Source organism: Podarcis gaigeae (genome assembly GCF_964106915.1).
Source record: "Podarcis gaigeae genome assembly, chromosome: 11".
Lineage (NCBI taxonomy): Eukaryota > Metazoa > Chordata > Lepidosauria > Squamata > Lacertidae > Podarcis > Podarcis gaigeae.
In genome coordinates this window covers 27,484,432-27,504,233 of record NC_139687.1, presented here as the reverse complement: position 1 = coordinate 27,504,233, position 19,802 = coordinate 27,484,432, and the positions used below count along the sequence as shown (strand labels likewise).

Here is a 19,802-nt window from a genome sequence, read left to right as displayed (position 1 = left end):
ATCAGCAGGTGTGAAGTGTTGGTGGGAAGCTACTGCAGGGCCTAAATCCAGGTGGAATCTACACGCACATTAAAAAATAATAATCTGAAAATGCATTTTTAAAGTGTTTTTTTAAAAAAATACATTTCCCATAAACCCACCATCGCCATGTAGTGTCACATTGTATATTGCACGTAAAACATTTTATTTGCAGCTGTATAGCCGGGTCCCCAGATTAGGAACACCTTCTGGAATGGGACCCACAGCATTTCCTTTTCTTCATTTCTTCAGAATAAAAAGGTGACCAGCTTAGGCATGATTTCTAAAATAGTGAGTAGCAAAACATACAATTTGGTCCTCCAAGTCTTTGTCAAGTATAAGAAGAGAAGAAGAGTCTGTTGTATCAGGCCAATGGCGTATCTGGTCACATACTGCCCAACTTTTTCATGTAAAAACTGGGATGTGCGTCCTCTGGGACACGTTCCTGCGTGAGTCACATGACCTGCACCATGATCTCGCTGCAGAAAAATTGCTTTTTCAGGGTGAGAGTGTGGCACAAGAGCATGGCTCCTAAAATGGCTGCTGCGATCTCGTGTGAGAAAGCCTCTCCTCCTTGCAGAGGGGAGGAGTTGTGAGTAGGAGCCGTTTCCCGCGTTGGCAGGGGGTGTTTCGGCCCCTGCCCAGCCATCCCAGCTGCTGCGCCATGCCCCCAGTTAGCCAACCAACCAGGTGGAGGCTTGGGGCAGGGTTTCGCCGCTCAAACGTGGCCGCGGCACTGCTTCCCATCCATTGTGCTGCTCCCTTTCATCGGATCACCCACCCACCCTTCCTCTAGTTCATTGCTTGGTTCTTGACATTGCTATGGACCTGTGGTTGGTCGCCTTGGTTGTCCAAGGGGCCTGGTAGGAATTTTTATCCAACTGGCAAATTGGCACCAGCCACTTGGTTTTTTCACCTACCTGGTAGCAAATCGTCACAACTTTTTGGTATTGGTGGTTAGGGAATGGAATATGTTTGTGTATTGGAGGGCAGGGTGTGGCCATCACCTACCCCTCCACTTTATGGGTATTCCGGTAAAGGAATCGGCGGTCGTGGATACTGTCCGATGCCCTTGCTAGTGGCTAGGACCATGACACGACTCCCGATGACATCAGGGGGAGCTTTCAGTTGTATTTGCATCAACAGCCTCCTCCTACTGGTGTTAACCCTTGATAGACTCCCCCCTCCCTGAGGGGGTGGAGTCACTTGCTTTAGTTTATCCAATGCCTAAGCCAATACCTCTCACATGCTGTAATCAATAAAGTTGTGGCCTTTTTAAGCCCATTAACCTTATATACCGTGTCCATGTGTCTTTCTTATACTCAAGTGGGTGGCGGGTCCTTGAATCACAAAATGGGATGTCCTGTTTTCCCCCAGGACACTTGGTGGGTATGAGGTTGAGCATCCTGTTCTCACAGTGGTCACCCAAATGTCTATGGAAAACCCAGGAGCAGAATTTGGGCACAAAGACACTCTCCTTTGATCCTAAGTCTGTGACTCTCCATGAGTGCATGTAAAAAGATTGGCTTTCATAGGTTGCGTTCCATGGGGTGCTAACCCTGGTTGCCTCCTGCTTTTACTATCTTTTAGACAGTAATGTGAGAAGCTGCTCCATCTGGTCAGACTGTTTCCTGATCTTGCCTACTGTTATCTACTATGCTTGACAGCAGCTCCCAGGATTCTTACCCAGAGGTCCTTCCTGAGACCTGTTTCTTTTTAATGGAGAAAGTAGGACAGTTCTGCATACAAAGCACGGACTTTTTCCCCATGTGGGGAGTAGACTTCTGCAGCACAGTAAATGAGGCTGTATGATGTGTAAGCTTCTCAAGGCCATCAAAACGATACGTCAGCTCTAGCATATGTACTTCACATGTGTTGGGGTAGCAAAAGGGGTCAAGAACATTTCTATGTCTTTGCTTCCAACATGACTCAGTCTGTAAAGCATGAGACTCTTAATCTCAGGGTTGTGGGTTCAAGCCCCAAGTTGGGCAGAAGATTCCTGCATTTCAGGAAACTGGACTGGACGACCCTTCTAGCCCCTTCCAACTCTATGTTTCTATGTGGAGCACTGCCACCCAGGTGGGACTTTGAGCACTGGAGAATAATAATGTTTGAGTGACATTCAGATGGCACAAATTACAGCCCAGCATGTTCCTGAGGTATGTTGCCTTGGAAGAACAAAGGACCATGATTTATCCCGGGCTGTCAGAGGTTGATTAGCATAAATTCATAATGATAATTTTACTGCACTACAAAAAAACCAACCCCCGTAATCATATAACATTATGAATGCATCACTTAAGCTGGTCAATATAAATGGCTGTAATTCTTTTCAAAAAATGAATGACTTATACCATTTCATACACAGGATCAAACAAATATTACTTCATCAAAATTAATGTGGATAATTATATTAAGAAAATGAAGCTGATGTTTTCCCAATTCACATTGATTTCCATTTGACATTTTAATTATTTACTTCATCTCCTATGGGTTTCAACACGGATGGGAGAGAGAACGATGAATCTTTCAGATTGACCCCTCTAGGACCTCAATATTGCAGTAGATGAGATACTGTCAGAGTTCATTTGCACATAATAATATGAGAGTCAATATTTATATAAAACACTTTTTAGTAACACAAGGAGAGATGTAATGAGGATAATAAAATTGAGTTTGGGAAGCACGATGAGTGGTTTATGAGATCAGTTAAATAGAAATTATCTCTCTGCTTTAAGTTAACTCAGGGTAAACAAATTAAGGGCAGAAACTTGAGATTTCAAATTAGCTTCTTCAAACCAAAAGGATGGCTTCGACGTTTTCAACATCATGGTTAAGTTTTATTGATATTAGCAAAATGCCAAAATAGTTAAATTCTGGATGTATTAGCCAAATAGCTTTTATTTTTACTCTGGCCACTGTCCTAAGAACTTAAAAAATGTAAGAAGAGTCTTGTTGAATCAGATTAAAGGCACATCTAGTCCAGTGTCCTGTTCTCACGGTGGCAAACCAGGTGATCTCCATCCATTGGCACTCAGATACATTCCACCTCAGATAATGGAGGTAATATACAGCCATCGTGACTAATAGCCATTATCCTCCATATTGCCTAGATACATGGTGGCAGAGAAAAGCACATTGGATGCAAAGAGGTCCAGTTTTGGGTATCATAAAATACTGTACTGTATAATAAAGATCAGTGTGATGGACTGTGTTGAGTTCCAGTGTGTACACAATCATCTTAACACACTATTTGAGGACCCAATAGTTGGATTTTTTTTATTTAAAAAAATCCTAATTCTCCTCCAGGTTTCCGATTATCGTAAACTGAAGCAAAATGCAGTGGCTTGTGAAGGGAAGATATTGCAAGCAATAATTATGAGGCACTTGGAATCTATTAAATTATCTATAACATAATTTGATTAAATGGCTTGTTTTGGCAATTTTACATTCACATTAAATGCATGCATCAATTATGCTTAGTTTTTAAACCACCAAACATAAAGATGTAATTTCCCATTATCGTAATCTGTGATCCTGGCCTTCTTATTTGACACTCTCTGAGAAAAACAACCTCAGGTGCATTTTACCATAATTTTTGTCTATGTTCCATTGACTAGCATGGATAACTAGCTTCAATATGCTAGTCTTTTATTCCTTTCTTCAGTACTATAAGTGGACACAATTCAGCCAAACTTAAACACTTTTACGTTCTATTGATTTTAATAGCAGAGTTACACTCATGCTTAAAAGTCTCCCATTAAAATCAATGAGACTGAAAGCATTTAACCTTAGCTATATTATACCCACATTTATTTTAATTTCATCAAACTACACTATGTTTACAGGGTTTTTTAAGTGATTCTCATAAATGAACCCTTTATATTCTACATATACTGGCAAAATAAGAACAATTGCTTCCTCCTCTTCCTCCTCTTCCTCCTCTTCCCTACTTTTTTTGCAGAAATACTTTCCCTAGAACTATTCTAAGCTTTTGTTTCTGCCACCGACCTAAATAAATGCTTTTGTGTATTTCAAGTTACATAGTTACATAGCTCATTATTAAGCAATTTCATTATCAAGTCAGTTTAAGAGTCAGAGTACCATTTGCCAGTACAGTGCCATACAATTTTGATGGTTCCACACAAACACAAGAATAGCTCACTTATGAAATAAAGGTAAAGGGACCCCTGACCATTAGGTCCAGTCATGGACGACTCTGGGGTTGCAGCGCTCATCTTGCTTTATTGGCCAAAGGAGCTGGCGTACAGCTTCCGGGTCATGTGGCCAGCATGACTAAGCCGTTTCTGGCGTTTCTGGCGAACCAGTGCACAGAAACACTGTTTACCTTCCTGCTGGAGCAATACCTGTTCATCTACTTGCACTTTGATGTGCTTTCAAACTGCTAGGTTGGCAGGAGCAGGGACTGAGCAACAGGAGCTCACCCCATCACGGGGATTTGAACTGCCAACCTTCTGATCAGCAATCCTTGGCTCTGTGGTTTAACCCACAGTGCCACCCGCATCCCACTTATGAAATAGCCACCCCTTTTCCACTCTTATTCTTTATCATTGTGGTGCTTGGGGTGCTACAATATGATGGTGCTCAGAAGAGGCTATATGCTCAAGTATCGTAGCAAGTGTGGTGATGGCGTCTATTGAGAGATAGTTGCATAAATGGAAATGCCTGCTATGAAGATAACACAATCTGTGTGCTAATCTGGTCCACTGCTCTAGTGAGGCAGCCATGTTTACCTCAGTGGATCAGTTTGAAGATGTGAAGAGTCAGAGGAAGCCCTGGCTCCATCTTCAGGGCTGTCTCCACTGAGGCAGTGGCCTTCGCATGGATGGATGCCTTTTTCTCCCAGCACCCAGCAGCTTGAACGAACTGCATCAGCCCCTGCCCCACGAGACACCCAGGTGAAGCCACCTCAGCTCCCTTGGCTGATAAGATGGTGTAGCCTAGCATCTTGTCATGTGATTTTGGTTTCAAGATGGTGTTGGCGTCTGAGCTGGTGACTGAGGCAGTGAGTTCTGGCACTTTTATCCTAGACGAAAAGCACTGCCCGAAGGATCTGCTTGGGAAACTGGTGAGACTAGATGGACCTTTGGTCTGGTCCAGCAGGGGGTCCTCAAGAAATGATGCAAGCAGCTAGGGACTTAAGTGGTCTCAGGATATGCGCTGAAGGCCCATGCTACAGTAACTTTGCTGAACCTAGCCTGGCCAATGCCTGGGAGCAGGGCCTTGTGGGAACCCCATTTATGCTGCTTTAAGATCCACAGGCTGATGCATATAAATCAGGAACTGGGCTGGCTCCTGTATATTTCATTTTGGTTCTGTGCAACTCGACATATTTCCCAGTTTTGAGTATCAGAAAAAAGTTGGCAGACAAGAAGTACTGTACCCACTTCGTTGGCTATTTTCCAATAAAAATGTTTGCCTTACATGTGCTCGTTTGCCCATTTCAGCACAATATTGAACTGTCTCAGATGAAAGGCACAGTGCTATTCCATTACCAGTTCTCCAAGCCATCAACCTTCCCAGCAATCAGTACATTTTGGGGGTTCATGCTGAGTTTTTGAAACTGTTCTCTGCAGGAAATAATTATTTCTCCCCATGTCTTTATCTTTTAAAAGTACACTGAAAAATCTGAAATCAGTGAAATTGGCAAGTGATCAGCATCAGGTCCACTATTTTGAGTACTGTGTTGTGGCGACTGCTGTGGAGGCAGAAAAAACCCTGCAAGTATTAAGACCATTGGAAGCTTCTTCCACTGATGGGTATGGTAGCTATGATTGCCGCCTGACATAATCTTTGGAGATGCAATATTTCATCCAGAAAAACAGGGTAGCATTTCTTCAAAGCTGAGATTGGAATAGACGGAATTGCAACAATGACAGAATATCCATTTTCATTTTCAAGTACATTTCTTGCACTTGGGGACAAAAGCTTGCAAGTATGTGGTTTTCATAAAGTTTTAAAAAGTGAAAGAAACAAAAGTTATATTTTAAAGAAGTCTCATTTAGTTTATATAGAAAACCTGCAACTTACACAGGGGTTAAGTTCCAGGAATTGCACCTAAAGGCAAAATTGCACATAGTCAGAACACATTGTGTGGAATGGTGGAGGTTTGGGGGATTGCCAAAAATATTTTTTGGATGCCCGCCCCCTTTCTGCCTCCTTTTTAATTTTTGCCAAGTGCCAAGTGTGTAAACCTGAATGCACCCAAGTTAAATGTGTGTAAGTTGTGGTCTTACTATATACATAGTTTCCAAGTGCCACGATTCTGCCACCACAAAAACCAATAAGCCATCACAGTTTCTTCTTGTGCCATGGGGTGTCCCAATGGGGCTCTTATAGGGGCCATGGACAAGATTTCCACTAGCTTGCAGCCCCTTTAAGAGTATCCTGGCTCCCAAATTTCCCGCCTTAGTCTCCTATACAAATTACTGAGAGAAATGCTCCTCTCTGTTCAGTTTGTTTTCCACAGTTGCCTGCCTGCCTGGACCACTCGCTGGCACTCTTCCCCCATGATCTCTCTCTCTCCCTCCCTCCCATGGCCAGAGGGTTGGGAGGAATCGTAAATCCACACTGGCAGGGCCTCCTTGGCTTGGCAGAGGAGCATTGGGCAAGCTATGGAGTGAAACTGTTGTCTCGGAGCTAAAGGGTATGCAGCTGCCTCTGTGTGGCTCTGCAAAGTTAGGTAGGATTCTCTCTCTCTCTCTCTCTCTCTCTCTCTCTCTCTCTCTCTCTCTCCCCAATCCCAACATATCTATTTGGAAGCAAGCACGATTGAGATCAGTGGGATTTGCTACCAGGTCAAGGTGTATAGTCAGGGAGGAACTAGGCTGGCCACAGAGAAGAGAATTGCACAGGGTTTTTTTCCCTGAGGGAACTGAGCACCAAGGCAAGGATGCCCATCTGGGCATTTGGCTGAATAAGAGAAAGAGTTTGGACTTGATATCCCGCCTTTCACTCCCCTTAAGGAGTCTCAAAGTGGCTAACATTTTCCTTTCCCTTCCTCCCCCACCACAAACACTCTGTGAGGTGAGTGGGGCTGAGAGACTTCAGAGAAGTGTAACTAGCCCAAGGTCACCCAGCAGCTGCATGTGGAGGAGCGGAGACGCGAACCCAGTTCACCAGATTACGAGTCCACCTCTCTTAACCATTACACCACACTGGCAAGTACTGGGTAGGGTTGCCATATTTCAAGAGGTAAAAATCCAGGCACAAAAAGTTGTTGAACTTTTTTAAGGCAATCGCCCAATAGCCCCATCACCTCTGCAGAGCCAAAGCTGCGCATGCCAGAGCCAGAACCTGAACGAGAGCCACCCGCGCACAATGTTTTAAAAAACTCCAAATCCAGGACATTTGCTTTAAAATGTAAACTTGTCCCCAGATGGGCATGTAGGACCCCAAAAAGAGGACAAGTCCGGGAGTTCCCAGACATATGGCAACCCTAGTACAGGGCAAAACGGGTGGGGGGGGGGCCTCCCTACTTCTCCTTTGGCAGTTTGCCATTTGCGATGCAGCACCTTAAAAGCTGCCCAGACTGGTGGCTGGAGTTTTGTGGGGTCTTTAAAAGACTGGTGGTTACAGAAACTCCATTGGGCTGGTGTTGTGAAGAAGTTTGTCCAGCTTTTTAATTAACCCCTTTGGAGGTTGCAAATAAATGTTTGTGATAAGCTTCTGAAGCGCCACAAGGCTTTGAGCGTGAGGGCGCTGCAACAGACGTGGGAGCTTGTGTGTTGTGCGTTCAGTTGATGGGAGACAGGCATTGTTCCTGAGCGTGTTGCCCATGTGAATCGTCTTCTAGTATGTGTGTGTCTGTGTGCCTTCACCATGTATATATATATGCCAAGATAACCTTGCTCATACAGGCTGGCACCTCAAACTGGCAGAGTTGGTGTCCCTTTAACAGATGAATGAAAGGCAGGTCAGAACCAGCATATTGAGTGTCATCAGTGGCGTAGCATGGGGGGTGCAGGGGGGGCCGGACGCACTGGGCGCAACATCGAGGGGGGGGCACGCTCGCACTCGCAGCTCTCTGCCCCTACCTGGCTCACTCAGGGTTAGGTAAAAGGTAAAGGTACCCCTGCCCGTACGGGCCAGTCTTGACAGACTCTGGGGTTGTGCGCCCATCTCACTTAAGAGGCCAGGGGCCAGCGCTGTCCGGAGACACTTCCGGGTCACGTGGCCAGCGTGACATCGCTGCTCTGGCGAGCCAGAGCTGCACACGGAAACGCCGTTTACCTTCCCGCCGGTAAGCGGTCCCTATTTATCTACTTGCACCCGGAGGTGCTTTCGAACTGCTAGGTTGGCAGGCGCTGGGACCGAGCAGCGGGAGCGCACCCCGCCGCAGGGATTCAAACCGCCGACCTTTCGATCGGCAAGTCCTAGGCGCTGAGGCTTTAACCCACAGCGCCACCTGCGTCCCCTCAGGGTTAGGGGGCGCAAATTACTTGCCTTGCCCCGGGTGCTGACAACCCACGCTACGCCACTGAGTGTCATTCCTTGGAAGCCTGTGGGATTTGCATCCCCACATTTAACAGTTTAAAAGTGTTGCAGATCCCTTTGTGTGCTTGCACTGAACAGGACGGCTTGTGTATAAGATTTCAGACTTGAGCACACTTGCATTTGAACTTGGTGGAGCTTACACTTTGAACCATGCACAGTGTAGACCTTGAGTGTTTTCTTAAAAGTAAGTCCCCCTCTGGGGCAGGTCAGCCAGCCTCACCCTTTTCCCACTGATGTAGAATAGACTGTCCCTATTTTTGTCTGAGGAATGTTGGAGGGCCTGCTGCGTAGCGTAGGTTCTTGTTAAATGAATATGTTTCTAGAGCACTGTTTAGGACAGGAGTTGGGGGAAATGGTCCTTGCGAGGGCCACATTCTCTTGGTTTAAATAAGCAAGAGAGGTCTCCTTGGAAAGGGAATCCCACAAGATCTGGGGAAAACAACATGCTTCCAGGCCAAAGCTTGGCTTTTTCAACTTTGCTCCATGAAATTAATCCAGATTCTTTAAGTGTAGAATCAGGCAGAGCACGTTCCATTCTCAATATTCAAGCAAGAAACCTAATCACAAACAAACAAACAGAAAATGCTAAGCAAATGAATTAATCCAAGGCTTCGCTTTGCTTCACCAAAAATGGAGAGAAAAACCAAAAGAACAGGGGAGGAGGATTAAGAGGAGAAAGGGTGCTTGAGAAACCAGGTGACTGCACAGCTGGATTGGGTTCTCTTTTGATCCTTGACCTTCCCCATAGCTGTTGGATGTTGTGAAGTGTGCAAGACTTTGCACCTGCACTGATAAGATCAACCGTTTTCTGTGACAGCAGAGCAGAATTCCAAATCAGCTCTCCTCCTCCCTGGAGGTATTGCAAAAGCATCAGGCAGCGAAACCTCCATGCTTGCCAAAAAGAAGGTGATCACAAAGGCATTAGGAATGTGTACATTTTGAATGTGCAAAACCCAGTGATTTATTATTTACAATCACTCGATCACACAGATAAGGCAGAATTCCCCCCTCCCCTCCCGCTCTTGTGATCTGGGAGATAGCATGCTCTAAATAGCGGTGCAACTTACTCTTTCCCCTTAGTGTAGTGATGATGTTTCAGTTTGGAGTGGGGGCGGGGGGAGTCTTGTGTTTCAGTCTGGGATACGTTGTTGTCAGCATTATTGACAGCGATTTACAGAGGCATCTTGCTGCAGAGCCTTATGCCGAGAGTGCTTCCTTTATCAGATGCATGCGTGCGTTAATATGGAATTTTGTTGTTGTTGTCAGGAAGTAGTTTGTCAGACACCCTGTTAAGAGTCATTGTTAGAGCAATCAAATCCATTAGAGGCACAACCTTTCTTCCTTCAGTGAGTATTTGCACTCAGGGTGGAGCCCCTTTGCTTGCTTTGTGAAAACTATGATATCTCTTTGTTTCAGTTTGTTTTAACATCCCCGGTATTAGCTAGTAGGCTCTTTTTAATTTATCAGAGATATTTAAAAATTATTTCCAAAATTATATTTGCATATAAATCCCTGTGTAAATCTAACCTCCTTTTTTTTTTTAAACAAACTCATGGTGATTGTTGGTAGATATTTTATGGGCTAAGCACTAGCTTCAGTGAACTATTTCAACTTCATCATTGACATCTCTCTCTCTCTCTCTCTCTCTCTCTCTCTCTCTCTGTGTGTGTGTGTGTGTGTCAGTGTCAATACAGTGCTTTTTTTCCTTAGAAAATATTTAGGGGTACTCCCATTTTCATACTCATATTCAAATACTGCCCCTCAATGAGGCCAAACTTAGATTCACAAAATGTTTAGGGGTATGCGTACCCCTGCGTCCCTGCAGAAAAAAGCACTGCTATTACTACACACAAACACACACACACACACACACACACACAGAGAGAGAGAGAGAGAGAGAGAGAGAGAGAGAGAGAGAGAGAGGTTGGAGTTGATTCTGTAGCTGGCTTCCCTGGGGATGTGACAGACAGTATACAGGCATTTATTGATTGAATTTCTATTATCACTTGTCTTAATAGCTCGAGATAGTGCATGAAAGCACCCAAGCTATTGCAGAAAAATATTGCACAACAAAGCCATCCAGTATCACATCAGAAAAGCTAACATAACAGAAGTAGCAAGATCAACCACCCCCCTTACCTCTTCTTCCCAATAAAGGAAAATCCATAATGAAGGTGTTTTTGTTTTTTGTTTTACTTTCCCTATAAAATATAGGAAAACGTTAGCTCAAGCAAGCTTCCAGAGACAGTATATTAATATGCACAGGAGGAATCTTGCTCAGGAAGGACTATAGTGAAATGTTTAGTGTACAGGGAGAGTAACATTTTGGGAAAAGGTTGGGAGGGGACATTTCCAGCAATTCTGGTCTCCTTTCAAACATGTCATAGTGCTTCTCTAGATTGTGGTTTGGAGATTGCACCCTTCAAAGTTGTGAGTCAGTGGTTGAGCACACACATCCGTGTTCTAAAGGTCCCAGGTGCAGTCCCTGGTGTCTCCAGATAGGACTATGAAACTCTCGAGAGCCACTACCATTTCCGGTCAGTATGGACTGTGCTGAGGTAACGGGACCAATGTTTGACTCAGTGCAAGGCAGCTTCCTATGTTCCTGTTTTATCAATCCATGTACAGTCAGAGATGCTGCCACTACCGTTATGCTTTCTGCCCTATTCCTTCTTGGATCCCGTCTGAGAGGAGGGTGAAAAATGGGAGCTGTGAAGAATCAGGACGGGGAGTGGCCTCTCCAATGTCATTTAGATACCGTTAAGCATAAAGGTGCAATTTCTAGGATGCAACTTGGCAACCCTACTGTGATGAAATTATTGGCAGAGTGCTTCGAGGCAGCTCTAGTTATTATTCTGTGCACATATCTCTCTTTAGATAGGAGAAGGGAAAAAAGAAAATGATATATATTTGTATCCCTTCCGTCTTCCATACAAGCTAGGAAATGACACTCAGCCAAAGCCATAGCCCTCTTCACACATTAGGAGCTCTGCCCCACCAGTCTTGCAACATTTAAGACAAGGGCATTGCCCGCTTTCTAAGTGGTGCATTTGAAACAGAACGCTTGTTCACTCTGGCATTTCCTCTGATTGGGGAGTGAGAGCTTCTGAGCACATACATGGAGCATCTAACCACGTACAGATACATTTGTAAGGTCTCCTTCTTGCACATCCCAGTCAACACACAGATGGTGTGGCTGGCGCTGGTGCTCTGGCGTCAGGGCAGGGCAAGAAGGTCATAGTTTTCCATCCTCTCCACAGGGTTAGTGTTCATCTGAAGGCATGCATGAAGATGAGTGTTGTTACAAGTTGTCTACAGGAAGAAATGAGGAAACTGATGTATTTCAGAATTTGCAATTTTGGGGATGGGCAAATATTTCACCTTGTTGAGTTTTGCACCCTGATCCTAAACACTCTTGCATCCTGATCCTACTTTCATTGCATGTATGTTAAGTCCTATTGACTTCTGTTTGATTCACCTCCAAGTAAAGCGACTTACAATTACAGTTTCCAGAGTCAAGCTATGTGTTATTGATGTAAACACAAGAGCCCCATTCCTTATTTCCCATTCCCTGTTTCCTAATGGAAGTCATAAGCTTATCTCTCCAAACATTAATATAGGATTTATTTTCTTAGATCATCTTGGGAAGTGTGGAAAAGGATCATTAGTATTCTTCTGCTCACATGACACTCATACATTAGGCCTGCCAGGCATCACTCATGACTGAAAGTGTTGCATGTCTAAATTCCTCTCCAGTGACTCTTGGCTGGGCGGAAGTATCAGATCTCACCATAAATTTCTTTTTTTACTTCTTTAACCTGAGGTTCCTAAATAAGTAAGTAGAGACTCAAGCCCCGCGAAAGACCAGGAGCTAAACTGCTGAGTGAGTTTATCCTGAAGCATATAAACGTTTCTTCTAAGAACCTGTGCTCCCTGTTTAAAATTTATTTCACTCAGCCATTCCCTGTGAGGAAGGCTGAAAAATAACCAGGAGGGACATAGTTCAGTGGCAGATGACATTCTTTGCCTACATGAAGTACCAGGATCAGTCCCTGGCATATCCAGGTAAAGAAAAGAAAAGAAAAGAATCAGGTGGCAGATGATGTGTAAGATCAGTAGTTCAGAACTTGCCAGTCCGAATAAACAAATACTGGGACAGATGGTCAAATAGCCTGTCCTAGTAAAATGAAGCTTATTATAGGTTGTATGCAAACAGCATTCCTCTCATGCCATGGGACACGTCTTTCCTTTTGCCATGTGCCCCCCACAAAAATATTCTCTAGGGAGTCCCCCAACCCATCTGCAGCAGATTTTGAGAGTGTATGGGAAGCAGGAGAGAGGGGGTTAAGATTCAGTAGCATTGGTTACAACCCTATGTTCCCCCCTGTAGGATATCTTAAGCAAATGATACTTTCTTCTGGTATGTGGTTGTCTTCTGGAATGTGGTATTCATTCATTGTCCCACCAGATAATCTTAGCACATTTGGGGCTACTTTGTATCACTTCTCCAATGCCATTCCAAAACAGTAGATCCATTTGGCTGATTGGTTTCGTGTATTAACCTATATTATCCCTACGTTCAGTGAGGATCAAAGTTAAGCTTCCCTGCTTTTCTAGGGGGAGATAGATTTCTGAGAAGTTTCCTGCTGAAGAATTAATGTTATGCCATGCTCTTTCATTTCTGCAGCCAAAGGCTATTTGTGGGGAAACACTCACCTTGACCCTATTAAAACTCCAACGTTGAAATGGGTTGCCCAGGAAACCTAACCTTAGATAACTCAGTTTGCCTCTCTTTATTTTGAGCGAGGCTTTGGCCAGCTAGGAAATGCCAATCTCTTTCCCCGCAGGCTTTATCCAGGAGAGAAACTGGCACAACTTCTTCACTTCATCTTTATCCTTTCGTAACAGCAAAAGCTTTAATCCTGCTCACCCATCAAATTGCGCTACTGCTGAAAATGCTCATCGGTTCAGGTGGAATGTTTCATTTCTCTGACTTTTGCCACTTATATTGTCTCAATCTTGCATCTCCAGTCTGAACCTAATACAGGAATTTGTCACCCCATTTCTTTTTTCTTGAAGTATCGGATATGAATTAAACATACTCACGTTGTGGAGTATTTCCAGCTGAGCTCTCCAGGTGATGCATTCTGTTAAACAGAAAATGTTATCCTGCACAAAATGTGTTGTCATGTCACTTTCCTCCCCCCACTTTACTTTTCTTGAATCTCCCATAATGTTCTTTCTTCATCACTTTCAATCCTCTCTCATCGCAAACCTCCTGTCTTTGTTTCTCTGTATAGGACAGTCAGAAAAATCTCTTGGTGTACATCTCAGCAACACCTAACAAATACTGAATGTTTGTATGTGTTTTGGTGGAATGTAGGTTCCTTCACAAATCCTGCACATAAACAAAAATGAAATCCTTTGGAAATGATGGATATGAGGAGACAGTGTGCATAAAATCACATATACTACTGAAAATAACACATGAAACTACATTGCAAGAGCATGGCAGTCATTCTGGTTTCTATGATCTTGTATGGTGCCCACAAACCTGCATTTTCGGGCACCAGGCAAGACTGCAGCCCTGAAAAGTGCTTTTTCAGGAGGAAATCTCACTGTGAAATTGCGACCAAAATGGCCGCCGTGCTCTTGTGGTAAAAAATGAGATGTCCCAGTTTATCTAGGACACTTACGGGGTATGATGTTAGGCAAAATTGCATATGACAATGGGTGTATTAGGAGTTATGCCCACTAACCTGCTGAATTTTCAGGAAGACTTTTAAAAATAACATTCGCAAACTAATGCAGAAATGTGGCAAAGTCTGGGATAATGAGAACTGGGAGAAAACAAAACTTCCAGCTCCGCGTGATCAGGGGACTCCTTGGGCCGTATTATCCCCTGAGCCAGCCAATCGGCTGGCTCGGGGTGTGTGGCTTGCCTCATTTAAGGCAAGCGCGGCCCCAGGATCTCCCTCTTGGGTCCGCACAGCTGATATCGTTTCCCACCCACCCGCCCTTTAAGGTTCCCCTTCTGACCTTGCTATGGACTTCAGTTGGTCGCCGTTAAGGGGCCTGGTAGGAATTTTTTCCACTTGGCAAATTGGCACTGGCCATTTGGTTTTTCGCCTACCTTGTAGCAAATCGTCATAACTCCTTTGGTTTTGGTGGTTAGGCATTGGTAGGGGTATTGTTATGTAGATGTGTTGGGGGGGGGGCGAAGTGCCATCACCTCCCCCAAATATTGAAGGGTAGTCCGGTAAAGGATTCTGGGCGGCGTGGCCTCGTCCAAAGCCTATGGAGGCCAGGGCCTAAAGCGAGCCCCCGAGCGGTGACCCCGGGGGAGTTCCTAGTTGATGTGCATCAGCAGGGCTCCCTCTGCTGGTGTTAACCCTTCCCGGTTTTCAAGCAAACAGGCTGAAGCCGGATAGTCTGATAGGACCAATGCCTAAGTCAATACCGCTCTTACCTGTAACCAATAAAGTTGTGGCCATTTTTAGCCCATTAACCTAAAATAATATTCCTACTGGGGGGAGGCGGGAACTTGCCATGCAACACCAGATCTATCCAATAATCAAAAAGCATGTATCGCCACATCCTCTGTTACCAAATCTCCTGCCTAGCACTTATCATATTGGATCTCTGGCAGCAAAAAGGCCAAACTAGATGACCCAGGAATGCACTTTAATGTATTGTTTGCTTTCGCCTCAAATTTTCAGTCCCTTTCCCAGCAGTCTAACCCAAGTAAACGACACGGAGCAGAGATGCCACGAAATGTCATACACTTTTAAACTTTGCACAATTAATTTGAATTTTGAACAGAGCATCCTTAAACAGGGGTGGGTGGACGACGACTCGCAAGGAGGTTGGGATGTACAAATAATTGAAGACTATAAAACTCCCTCCTGTACTCTTGATAGGAAACTAGCAGATCGAGGTACAGGGAAATTGGCTTGGCAAACAGAAGGTGAGTTTTTGAGGCCCGCAACATCTCATGTTAATCCAAATGACATAAAGTCATTAAATCATTTGAAATTACTGTAGGGGGCATTTTATTGAACAATCTATGGAGGCAAATTAATTGGGCAATGAAACCTGACAGTTGCACAGGTGAGGTTATCAAGGCATAATGATGCCCCCAGGGCACAAGGCACAGCTGGGTGCTCCTCTTTCCTTCAGAATTGTGATTGTCTTGTGATAAAAATATAATTACCCCCTGTTGGGACCTAATGGCTTAATGAGATTTGTCCGGTGCCTAATATTAATGCCTTATGTCATTTGTGTACCGCGGGACAAAATGGCTAATATTGGACTTTATAAAGTTTTAAGGAGACAGTACTGGATAGACAAACACTAAATGACCTTTTTTGTTTTTTCAGACAGGATTTCTGCTTTAACCTCTAAAATGTACTGCTGTTTTTAGATATCCCGGAAGGTTTGTTTTCTCTGCAAGCTACTATGTCTTAGGAAAGTTAGAAAAATAATAATATTGCTCCTTCTAAAAGTGAACTGAGGTGCTGACAGGATTGGAGCCAAAACAGGGCAGCCAAAAAACAAGAGGGAAAGATCAGTGTGCACAGGGAAAACTCAATGTTTTTGTTTTTATTAATATTTTAATGAAGTTTGGTTGTTTTTGTTTGTTTGTAACAATACAACAAAAACAAGAAACTGAAAACAAAACCTAATGGAGGTGGAAGGGACAGCAGGTCCGAGTTTGCAGGTTTTGCTCATTTTCAATTTTCAGGGTCATAATAAAATACCTTTTCATTCAGCTAGGGATACGAATTCAAAATACCCAGCCCAGTGAGGACTGAGCATGCTTAGGGGGCCACTGAAGGTGTGTTGGGGAAAACAAAGAAGTGGAATTACATCTCCTGGAAATTGCCATGGCTGGTGGGAGAACTGAACTGCAGTTTTCCAAACTGGAGTACTGAAACATGTCTGCCAATTTCTCAAAAGTTTCTTCCTCTGTAAAAGAGCTCTCCACCTCCCCACCTCATTGCAGAGTGATTTAGAAGTTCTTCATAAAAAGGGTGGAGGTCATCATATTGTTGCTGGGTGATACGTGCCCTTTCCTTTCCATTAAACAATCTTTATTTCTCTGCAGCCTCCCTGGCTGCCCACACTTCCATATTTTTTTTTGGGGGGGGGGTCTCAGTAAGGTGGGGTTCCCTCACAATGTCATCTGCTGGAAGAGTGGCAAGCTGTGGAGGGATGACTATCAGGCCCCTGAGATGGATGCACTGGCTGGTTTTGTTTTTAAGGGAAGTCATTCCTTTTTGAACTCTCCACAGAGCTGTGGGATGTGATCCATGAGAGGTAGTCAAGTACAACATTCATTGTAATGCTAGAGAAGACATGCAAGGGAATGTTTGGTCCAGCCAGTCGAAACTTCCTATTCCTCCTGGCTGGAGCATCCTTCCTTTTGCATGTGATAGAAGGTGGGCGTGACCTTACCTGTCCAGGTAACAAAAGGATGAGTCACGCAGCACTACCCACCTCTTTCTGACTTCCTTCATCGTTTGACCAGCTTTTAGCTAGGACTGCTTTGCTAGCTCTCAGCTAGCAGAAGCACTGGAATTATTCCCCCATATGGGCTAGATCCACATGTATATATTTGTAACTAGATCTCTTGAGAGTCCCATGGACTGCAAGAAGATCAAACCTCTCCATTCTGAAGGAAATCAGCCCTGAGTGCTCACTGGAAGGACAGATCATGAAGCTGAGGCTCCAATACTTTGGCTACCTCATGAGAAGAGAAGACTCCCTGGAAAAGACCCTGATGTTGGGAAAGACAGAGGGCACAAGGAGAAGGGGACAACAGAGGACGGGGTGGTTGGACAGTGTTCTCGAAGCTACTAACATGAGTTTGACCAAACTGCGGGAAGCAGTGGAAGACGGGAGTGCCTGGTGTACTCTGGTCCATGGGGTCACAAAGAGTCGGACATGACTAAACGACTAAACAACAACAAAGTCTGCCTTCAGGAATCCAACGGTGAACTGATGTAAGTAAACTTTTATTGACTTTGAATAAGATTGTGGCATATTTATTTTTTAAAGAGGGATTCAAGGGAACTTAATAGGAACATACAATTCAATCTGAGACAGACTGAATTGTATAATAGTGAGAGGCTCACATGAACCTGCAACCAGCTATTTGCTGCATTGTGAAAAGTGGAATGTAAACTCTGCTAAGTAAAGGAACTTGCTAGCACAAGTTAGGAAGGATTTTAATAAACAATATATCCTCTCCTGCCACCTTGAACATTCCCACAAGAGCAATGGCCTGCATTACACAGCACCCACTGAAGTGAATAATGCCGAGGCACCAAGGAATAACTTTTGTCAATGCCATTCTCTAGTCTGAATGTTGCATCATGTCATCAGCCAGATCAGTTTGACTCAGATCGTGAGAGGCTTCATGTGAAATCATCCATTTAGTATTTCAAATGGCCATGCTTAGGGAACAGGCACACCACGGAGACCACTTGGGTAAGTTAAAAGTTCTGGGAGCAATAACAAAGCGCCTTGCATGGTTCCTTGTAGACACTTTCCTCTACCACTCAGCCAATTTAAAGTGCTTTTAAAAGAAACCGAGGGACAGAATCCCAATTGCACCTCATAACCCTGAAACGTACATGCTGAAGATGTTTATGTGTACATTGAATCTTGAATTTTCACCAGGACAGTCATTTTCGTAAACCTTTCATGGAAAGCGTTAGCAGTTCTTTTGTGCCTACAAGCTGTTGGGAAAATGTTTGTGGTGTTATTGAGTAACACTGCATCCCTTTTATCTTTTAGCCTTCTGTAGCAGTGGCCTGTGTGGTGGGCTGTTTTGCTGCTCACTTGAATTATCTTTTGAACATTTAAAAATACTTGTTTTTAAAGTTGTTGTTTTTTAAATGATAATGTTTATGTTGTAATCTATTGGTAAACCCCTCAGAGGGTTGTTGTGTTTGTTTCAGGTTTTTGTTTTTACAATTAAGTGGTATATAAATGTTGAGAAATAAATAAAATAATTATTCTGTATGGGTGGATAGAGTGAGGGGAGACTAAAACTCTACATAAATAAACAAGGGACGCAGAAATCAAAGCTAGGGGCATCTATCCATTCTGGAATGATAGTGTGTGGGAATGCCTTTGCTAGGACACCCCTTCCCTCCCTCCTCCCACAAAAGTCTGGGAGTTCCTGATAGAATTCCATAGCATAATCCCACACATGTTTTCTCAGAAGTAATTTCCACTGTGCTTAATGCTGATTCCCAGGTAAGGGAGTTCAGGATTACAGTGCACTTGTAGCAGCTTAAGCACAGCTTCTTATTTTTTGAGAATTTATACATGGAGAGGAGCTGTTACACTTCTAGATGACTTCCCATTAAGAAGCAACGCCCACAGTGCCTGCTTCTGTCACCCAGAAACATAATCCCTGTCACGTTTTATTACTTAATTGAAATACACATGAATGTGAGAGAACTCTAATTACCTGCAGATCTGCAAAACCCTTTTGTGCAAAAGCATTCTTGGTCTTTTTTCCCATTTCTGTATTTCTGCTTGTTATTCTGACTTCCCCCTTTCACTTCAAGGTATCTGCTTGTTGTCTGCAACCACAAGACTACAAAATACCTTTTTAAAAATAATAATGTTTATTAAAGATTTTCTTGATTAACAAAAGAACATGCATTGTCTTTTCCCCCCCAAGCTGTAGGGTCTTTTTTTTACATTTGATGTGAGACATTATTGTTGTGCACAGAATAAGACCTTTCACTGTTTATGTGATGGATCTCACCTGTTCCATCGCTGCTGCTGTCACTCAGTTGACTTTGATGCTGATATATTCTTTGTCTAATTCAGGAACACTGTATAATGCTTTAATTTCATTTGTTCTCATAGCCCTAGAATGAGTCTCATTTTCTGTTCCTTTCAGATGTCTACATGTGCTATTTTAATCATGACTGATGGGTTCCCTAATCCCTCAGAAAGGCAGCTGTGTTGGTTCATTGGCAGAGAAGGGGGTGTGAGAAGGAAGCTCAGGTATTGCACCAAGTCTCCCCCTACCACGATGGTCAGTTACAGCTGTCAGGATTCTCAGTATTGTATTACTCTGCACAGATTCCATCCCTGTTGCCTCTAGTACCCTAAATATTTACACTAAGCGCATAGGAATTCCATCTCAAAGTGTGGCTACAAGCCCACAATCATCTTCATTTATTTATTTTTTCCTGCTCAAGGGCTAAAAAAATCCTTTCTGGTTTTACATGATTGCTTTA

The 19,802-nt window shown here is 43.7% G+C and overlaps 1 long non-coding RNA gene across 1 annotated transcript; it reads left to right on the top strand.

Moving 5' to 3' along the window:
* The first annotated feature begins 9,860 nt into the window (after positions 1-9,860).
* Positions 9,861-19,504, top strand: LOC310827031. The gene is made up of 3 exons (XR_014556151.1): positions 9,861-9,885; positions 17,424-17,540; positions 19,460-19,504. It is a non-coding gene; the product is annotated as an uncharacterized lncRNA (long non-coding RNA).
* The last annotated feature ends 298 nt before the right edge of the window (positions 19,505-19,802 follow it).